Source organism: Lissotriton vulgaris, chromosome 3_2, assembly GCF_964263255.1.
Source record: "Lissotriton vulgaris chromosome 3_2, aLisVul1.2, whole genome shotgun sequence".
Classification (NCBI taxonomy): Eukaryota; Metazoa; Chordata; class Amphibia; order Caudata; family Salamandridae; genus Lissotriton; species Lissotriton vulgaris.
The window spans coordinates 29,554,581-29,563,912 of NC_141690.1; the positions used below are offsets into that span (position 1 = coordinate 29,554,581).

General features: G+C 40.2%; 1 pseudogene; it reads left to right on the forward strand.

Annotated features, from left to right (window-relative positions):
• The first annotated feature begins 769 nt into the window (after positions 1–769).
• On the forward strand, positions 770–7,461 carry LOC147725312 (tubulin-specific chaperone C-like; annotated as a pseudogene).
• The last annotated feature ends 1,871 nt before the right edge of the window (positions 7,462–9,332 follow it).

Below are 9,332 nucleotides of genomic sequence, written 5' to 3' on the forward strand. Positions count from 1 at the left end.
GAACGGTGCTCCCGGACCAAATGGGATACCGTTTGCACTCTCTAAAGTAAACCCAGAACTAGGGGCGACCATCCTAGAGAAATTATATGTAGAAGTCATTCTAACAGGAACTGTACCCAAGTCATGGCGAGGATCCTTAATAACCCCAATCTTCAAAAAAGGAAACTTGGCACTACAGGCTGATTACTTTGCAAGACACTGATGCCAAGTTGTTTGCCAGAATTTTGTTAACTAATGGGTGAGGGAAACCAAGAAATTGCCCTTAAACCAAACAGGCCTCATACTAGGCTTAGGAACAACAACAAACACACTGGTTCTAGCCCTACTTATGGATAAGTTAATCAGACTGAAGCAACCCCTGTATCTATGTTTTATAGATTTCAAATCTGCATTTGATTGTGTCAATAGAAACTTACTTTGGAAATAACTTGAGAAAATGAAAATTCCATCTCCCCGTCTTAAGCTGATTTGCCTTTTATATACAAAGACTTGGGTGAGTGTGAGGATGGGGGATGGCCAAACGTTATCTAAGGAGATTCCAGCAAATGAAGGCCTGAAACAAGGCTGTGTTTTAGCCCCCCTCCTCTTTAATCTTTTTCTTGCCGACCTAACTGGAATACTGGATGATGAAAATGCGCACACCACGAAATTAGCTGATAAGCGTCTTACGAACTTGCTGTATGCGGACGACGTCATACTATTGAGCCACACTAAAGTGGGTCTACAGCACCTAATTAGGCGGACTCACATGAACTCGAAGGACAACGGGATGGTCATAAACGAGACAAAAACTAAGATCATGGTAGTTACCAAAAATTACAAGATAAGATGCAAAAGTAAATGGTTCATGGACAAGACCGAACTAGAACAAGTAGAGGTATATAAATACCTGGGTGTGTTATTTGATGAGAAGGGCAACTTCCAGCTACAAAAAAGGGACATCCAAAGAAAAGCGAATGCATTAACTGCAGCGCTCAGAATTGTGCAGAAGTACCTTTCCAGCCTAACCTATGGCCCTCTTCTGAGTATTATTGGTGCAAGACTCCTACCGACTATGACATATGGTAGTGAAGCGGCAATGGGTAAGGATACTGAAACTCTGAACAAAGCCATAACCAGAGCATATCGGGCCCTATTTCGTCTCCCGGCTAACGCGTCACCTGCACAAGTAAGGTTGGAGTTCGGACTAACCAATCAAAACCATGCAAGGCAAGGCCACTTTATAAAAGTATGGAATGAAATAAAAAGTGACCACGAAAATAAGATATCGCACTTGTTATGGAGAGAAATAAATAACAACACTAAATCTACTGCATGGCATTATCTTAGGGAAGCAATAAAGGATAAAGGATTTTGTGGTCATCTCTATATGGGAAAATAATATAACCAAGACATCGTTTAAGAAAATAATTAATAAAACTGCCAACCATCCATCCATTCTAAAAGACAAAGCTCTCCTTACTAAGAGGAAACACGCTTGGGCGATAATAAACGGTTATAAAAAAAAGGAAATTCAACAATATCTGGAAACACCCTGGACGGAAAAAAAAAACAGGTGCTCCTTAAAGCAAGATTTGGAATAATGCCAGGCCTGTGTCACCTTCCTCCGTGGGAGAGACCGGAAACCCAAATGCAATGTAGACTGGCGTACCATGACGCAGGCACTGATAACGTCCCGTATTGATTACGGAAATGTGCTGCTCATGGGGACATCAGAGAAAAACATAAAAAAGCTACAGGTTCTACAAAATTCGGCAGCTCGCCTGGTGTTAAGGCTTCCCCGCCGAGCTCCTTCACGCCCCTCTCTAGCAGCCCTCCACTGGCTACCGATCAGTAAGAGGATTGTCTTTAAAGCTATGCTCTGGTGCCATAAAATAATTCATCACAGAGCACCGGCATATATGTCTGATTTGGCATCTGTGTATGAACCTAACAGATCTCTTAGATCCAAAGGAATGGGTCTGCTCAGTACTACCTGCCCCAAAAAAGCTAGAATGGGAGGCAGATCGTTCCGCACCTTAGCTGCTAAGCAATGGAACCTCCTGCCTCTAGATACCAGGTTGGAGAGTAATGAAATCATGTTCAGGAAGAAGTTGAAAACCTGCCTCTTTACTGTGTGATTGGATTTTTCTCTTCTGTTGCATTCTCTCTCTCCACAGCGCGGGGACACGCCGGGAGGTGTTACCAAGCGCTCTACAAACTCCTTTAAACTTAAACTTAAACTTAAATAGTGGTGAGGAGGATATTCTCCATCTACTGTGTACTTGCCCTGAACTCTTGCAGGAGAGAAGAACATTGCTTAAGTTTCCTTTCACGGCACGAGGCATAAGGACTTGCAGGCAGGCCCTGATTAGGTGCCTGCACTCGAATTATATCATTTTGAATGCTACTTTTGTAAAGTTCCTAATGATAGTTAAAAGGAAACTAGGAGCATAACTGTTTTAAATACGTAACTGACTACAAAGCTCATGCAACAACATTTTAAGTGTTTTTATATATGAATATAGTGCAATAAGGATATGTGGTGGTAGTGTTTCTCTAACAGAGAAAACGTCTGAACATACAAGTAATACAATTCTCAAAGCACGTATACATGTAATGTAGATTATATACAATTATTTATATGAGGTGCACTGTTGTCCTGTTATACACCCACCACCATGGGTGTTGAACTAGCAAAAAATTGCTAATATTAAGAACCAGAGAGAAAAACGGGTCAATCAAGCACTCTCAAAATTATGTAGTATCCCAAATGATTATTATTGTCGTTCACAAGTTTTGAGGATAGAGTTCATTAGCAGGAAATAGACTTTCAAAATACGGATCCAGACCAGATGTTAGACTTCAAAATCTTTATTTCATATTCATTAGAGGTATTTCCAGCTTGTACTGCCGAAACGTGTTTCGTCTCATGGAGACTTTTTCAAGGCTGGAAGTATAATAAGGCTAAAATTAATATTTGCACAATATACACTACAGATATGCAACATCATAAAATGATGTACATAAAGTCTAACAATAACATCTATTATCTAATAGTCATGCACACATTTTAGAAAAACCAAAAGAAAAAGAGAACAGCAAACACATAAATATCAAAAAATTATAACCAAAAAGGGGAGTATAAACAGACACTGTAATATAAACGGATGAAAGAAGTATGAATAAACTGAAAAGTATCAATAGATAAAGGAGAGTATGAAGAGAAACATGGAAATATGAGGAGAGAAGAAAGAGTATAAGAAGAAGAAAGAGAGTATCAGGACAGAGGGGGCACTGTAAAAAGAGAGAGAAAGACTCTAAAGAAAAAAGAAGGAATATGTGAAAAGACACGCAACTATAAGTTAATTAATTAATACTAGCAAAGGAGAGTGTGTTTAAGGACAAAGAGAACAGTACGAGAAGAGAGCACGAAGAATGTGAGGAAAAGTGGAACATAAAGAAAAAAGGGGTATACAAGAACAAAAGATACAGATTGAAGAGAAAAGAAGGAGTATACGCAGATGGAGGGTTATAAACAGTTAAAAAATGTATGACAAAACATGCAGAAGTATGACAAGAGAAACAAATATAAAGAGACAGATCACTATGAAATTAGGGAGAATATGAAGAAACTGTTGCAGAGTGTATGCAGGGAGTCAAGGAGGAATAGGAGAATAGAGCAAACTATATGAACAGATTTAAGAAGTATAAACAGAAACGACAAAAAATGAAAACAGAAAAGAAATATGAAGAAAAAGAGGAAAATATGAACACAGAGAGAAGGAGTATAGGATAAAATAAAATATAAGAAAAACTCAGTAGTATGAGGAGACATGCAGAAGTAAGAGAACAGAGAGCAGAATATGAAAACAGGGGGAGTATAAGAACAGGGGGGAAAATAATGAGAGGAATATGACAATAATAAAAGACGTCAATATTAGTAAAAATTGCAAAGTATAAGAAAAGAGAGGAGGCATGTTACTACAGAGAGAAGAGTATTAGAATAAAAACAAAAGTGTGAGAAAAGAATAGGGAGTACCTACAATGAACTGCAAGACTAAGAAGAAACACAGAATATAAGAACAGAAGAAAGAGGAAATAATGTAAAAAGGCACAGAGACAAAAATGTGGAGTAAACACAATTATAAAGGTAGACTGACCGTATAAGGACAGAGGGAGTACTATGAGAACACAGTAAGAACTATGACAACAGTGGTGAATATAAAGACAAAAGAGAATATAAAGAATAGGACAAATATGCAAAAAGAGGAGCAAGTATGTAAAAAAACTATAAAAAGAGAGCAGAGTATAAGAAAAAGAAGAGAGGAAGGAGTAAGACAAGACAGGAGGGAGTATGACAAGAGAGAGTTGAAAATATAAAAAAAAGTGTGAATATAGGGGCATATTACCAAGGACCGCTGTTAAAATTATCCCCATTTCATCGGCAAGAAACTACAGATAAAACGGACGACAATGGGCTTGATAATACACCCTTGTTAATTCCCATAGAAACCCATGTTCTGGTGTTAACATGGGCTTCTATACGAAATAACAAAGGCGTATTACCAAATCCATTATCGCCGTTTTATTGGCACTTTCCGGGCGATAAAACGGCGATAATTTTAACACCACTCCTTCATAATACGCCCCCTAATTCCTTAATATACACACATGCACACTGTGATATTAGACAAAAAATATGACACCATGCATTTTGCCATTTACTACTGAAAAACGTTCAAGTGACTATACATATTCCTTGTATATAATTACTAGATTTCAGTGAACAACAGTGACTCATTTTCCAAATACATAAGCAGTTTACTACATTATTTCCGCCACTATTACATCAAACAAAACTAACAGAATAAAACAACAAAGACGCACAAGGGGCTTGTAAATCGACCCAGACTATATACAGAGGGAAACAAACAAAAAAGAGGAAAAAAAGAGGAAATAACAAGGAGTATCAAGAATCAAGTTAAACATGAAGAGAATAGGAACAAAGCGGCATATTATTAACAAAAGGCGATACATTATTGCCGCTTTTATCGGCAGAAACCACACAATAAAACTGCGATAATGCGCTTGATAATATGCCCTTGAGAATTCCCATAGAAACCCATGTTCACACCAGAACATGGGCTTCTATGGGAATTCTCAAGGGCATAATATCAAGCTCATTATTGCTGTTTTATCACCAGATTTCTGCCGATAAAAAAAGCAGCGATAATTTATCGCCTTTTGTTGATAATATGCCCCAAAACGAGGAGACAGAAGGAATAAGAGAAGAAATAGGAAAATATAAAGACAAAAAAGGGCAATATCACGACAGAGGGAAATATAAGAAAAAGACAGTACTACCAAGACAGAGAAAGGAGTAAGAGGAGACAGAGGGAAGAATAAAAAAAGAGGCTAGAAATGATGGAAAAAGTGACAAATATAGGCCCATATTATGAACAAAGGGCGACACATTGTCGCCGTTTTTATCGTCACAAAACTGTCGGTAAAGCGGTGATAATGGGCTTGATAATATGGCCTTATGAATTCCCATACAATCCCAGGTTAACACCATAACCTGGGCTTCTATGGCAATTCACAACGACATATTATCAAACCCGTTATCGCCCCTTTGCCATACATTTTCTGCCAATAAAAACAGCGATAATGTATAGCCCTTTATTGATAATATGCCACATAATTTCTCAAACTAAACAGACGCACAATGTGATATTAAGCAATAAAAAATAACAGCATGCATTATAGCAAAACACATTTACTACAATAAAACGTTTAACAAGGCATGAATATCGGGGCATATTATCAAGACAGGCGATACAAATATTGCCGCTTAATCGCCAGGAAACTGCCGATAAATCAGCGATAATGGGCTTGATAATTTGCTCTATGCAATTCCAATCAAAACCCATGTTAGATGTCCCTCACATCTAACATAGACTTCGATTGGAATTCCATATAGCATATTATCAAGCCAATTATCGCTGCTTTATCGGCAGTTTTCTGGCAATTAAGCGTCAATACTTATATCGCCTGTCTTGATAATATGCCCCATAATTCCTTAATGTACAAACATGCACCACATACAATCCCATACAATTTATCAACTCACCTTTCAAATTGATTTCTACATTAAGAATGCCACTCACGTGCTAGATATTCTTATACAGAATCTCCCTGGTTCACTGTTTCCATCAGAACTACAAAATGGAACATTTTCCCTCTCACTTTACACATACATACATGTAAACAATCCTTCACACAATAATTCGAAACGAAACACACATTTCCATTGCTTTAACATTTCAAACCTATCCAACTGACATAACTTTCCACCCTACCCCCAACTGATCATGCAAAAGTTACCTGTCAACAGAGATCAAAAGTTCACCACTGTATAAAACACTGCTCCTCAACAATTTTAGACTATGCATAATCACTTACTTATAAGTTCCAATAAAAAAGAAAAGGTCCCATTACAAGCAACCAACATATAAACTTGATACACAAGTGACTACGCCAGGAAGCGATATGGTGCTAACAACCAGCGGCAGCACGGCGCTCCTAGAGCGGCTACTCCGTCGTGATCTGGAGCGGCAGCAAGAGGCGTAGAAGCGACGGCAATAGAAGGAGCTTCGGACAGTGGATGAAGAAAAGAGGGACTTCTTTGAAGCTTCCTTCGGGCCCGAGCATGATGCTCTGGAGCATTTGCTACAGCCAGGAGATGACCCAGGGAAGGAGACTGTGGAGGCTGAGCTGCAGGATGCTGGAGTCCAACTTCAGGCTCTTCAGAAGCTGGTGAATGACAGCCTGCGCTTCCTGCCCTCTTATGACGTGAAGCAGGTGCAGGATGCGCTGCAGCTACTGCAGGTGGCTCTAGCTGATCACAGAGAGCAACTGCAGCCCAAAAAGAAGTTCACCTTCAAGTCCCGTGAGCGTAAGCACCCGCTCCTGCTCGGCTGGAACCCATCAGCGCCCCTGCCCCTTTGCCGGAGAAAGAACATACCTGTGGCTTCCTTGGCCTCGAGGGCCAGAGCCTGGCGTTGAGTGGGGAAGAGCTAAGCGGGCAGGACGTGCAGTTAGCAGACCTGCTGGACTGCCGGGTACAATTGCAGGGAAGCCCTGGCACCCTGCACATGCGAGGGCTGCGCGGTTGCACTGTTCTCTGTGGCCCCGTCTCTAGTTCTGTGTTTATGGATGAGTGCCACAACTGCGAATTGACCTTTCCCTGTCAGCAACTCCGGGTGCACCGCAGCACGGACACTTGCATCTAACTGCATGTCACGTACCGGGCCATCATCGAGGACTGCCGCAGGCTGGGCTTTGCCCTGCTCACTTGGAACTACTCAATCCCGCAATCACTGGAGTCAGGTGGATGACTTTGACTGGCTGTCCCGGGATTGCGCGTCACCCAACTGGGGCATCGTGCCCAAGGAAGAGCAGCAGGTGCAGTTGGATTAAAGGATTGGGCCAGTGGGAACGTTCATGACCATGGGGAAAGCCCAAAAACCCCCACCGTCCCAGCCGGCTCCCTGCGCCCTTCGAGAGCCGGCATTGCTTTTTGTCAGAGAGACCATCTTACATGCTGATCTCTCAGACCAGAAGCAATTTGCTTTCCTACTTCAAAGAAAACACACATATACAGATAAATAAAAAAATACATTTATTCCCACATTACATCAAGACGAAACACACTTTTATATTGCTTGAACTTTTGCACCCTTTCCATCTGACAAAACTTTCAACCCTTCCCCCATTCCACAAACTGCCAGTTACCATAGAAACACTTCACGGAACACCTTACTCAGCACACAGGTGACAAGTTCATCATACATTGTTGCAAATTAAAACAGCGTGCTTGACTCCAGAAAATGCCAGCTTATCTTATGTAACTTCATTTACAGAGACCTTCAGAGTGCATCCAGACCTTTCTTCAAGATGCTTGCAGTATGAATTGTGGGACACAGCTATATTTTCTGGAGTCAAAGTTATGCAGAATGGAAAGGAATTCACAAAGACCTACGTTTACCAAATGTTGACATTAAATGGATTGGACAGAGAGGGTTAAAGTGGCACCAATTGATGCCATTGGTGAAATCCTTTTTGCATCTCCATCACCCTGACCGCACTGTGGTGGCAATGACCTAGGCCGTTTGACAGGGGTAGGTCTGGAAATGCTTATGAAGGACACCTTTGCACAATTGATGACACTGTTCCCCAAAACTGCCTTTGTATATTCTAATATATGCCAAAGGCAGAAATGGAAGCGGTCCAACCACTATTGTCCACAGATTGAAAAAGCTAGGAAACATGTGAATAAATCTGTTTCTGCCTTTCTCTGAGACTATAGAATGGGGTCCATCTACCACAACAATCTACGTTTCAATATCCATGACATCTATAGGAGAGACGGTGTACATTTTACAGATGAGGGAAACAGAGTCTTTGTCTTGAACTTTACACTCTGCATTGGTACTAACTTATAGGTACTAAAAACTACCAATAAACACAAGGACTCTTTTTAGAGCCGTCCAACATCTAAACACATACACTTCATAAATATCTTACAAATATTCTTCTTTTTCTTCCTTCAGTAAACTTATGGGACGACTTCCAATCTTAGCACGCAAAGTCATCCATACGTGCTTGTTACGCACACGATAAATCTAACATAAAAAAATAGCCTTCATCACTAATTTTTCATAATCCCCGAAGAACCCTGGGTCATATTATGAAGGACCAGCGGTGTTAAAATTATCGCTGTTTTATCTGCAGGAAACTGCCGATAAAACGGCAATAATGTGCTTGATAATACACTCTTGTTAATTCCCATAGAAGTCAGTGTTAACACAATAGCATGGGCTTCTTTGGGGATTAACAAGGGCGTATTATCAAGCCCATTATCACTGTTTTATCAGCAGTTTCCTGCTGAAAAAATAGTGATAATTTTAACATCGGTCCTTGATTATATGCACCCCATCCCCCGGACCTCAAATCTAACATTGCGGACCGTGGGAAGATCCCCAAAGCCTCCACGGTCCCAGCCGGCTCCGCATTTCCTGCAGGAGCTGGCATTGTTTTTCATCACAGAGAGCAGCTTACATGCTTACATTCTACTTTCAAACATGATTTCAACAATTATACATTTTATAAAATAATATAGTACTGCACGCTAAAGGACAAAAGTCAGCACAATTATAATAGAATAGAAAATAGAAAAAAATACTTCTACACTTAACTAACTCATACGCACACTTCGCAGTTTAATTTAAAACCACCCTACCACAAGTAGTTTTTGAAATGCATTACAAAATAAAATGCATCACAAAATA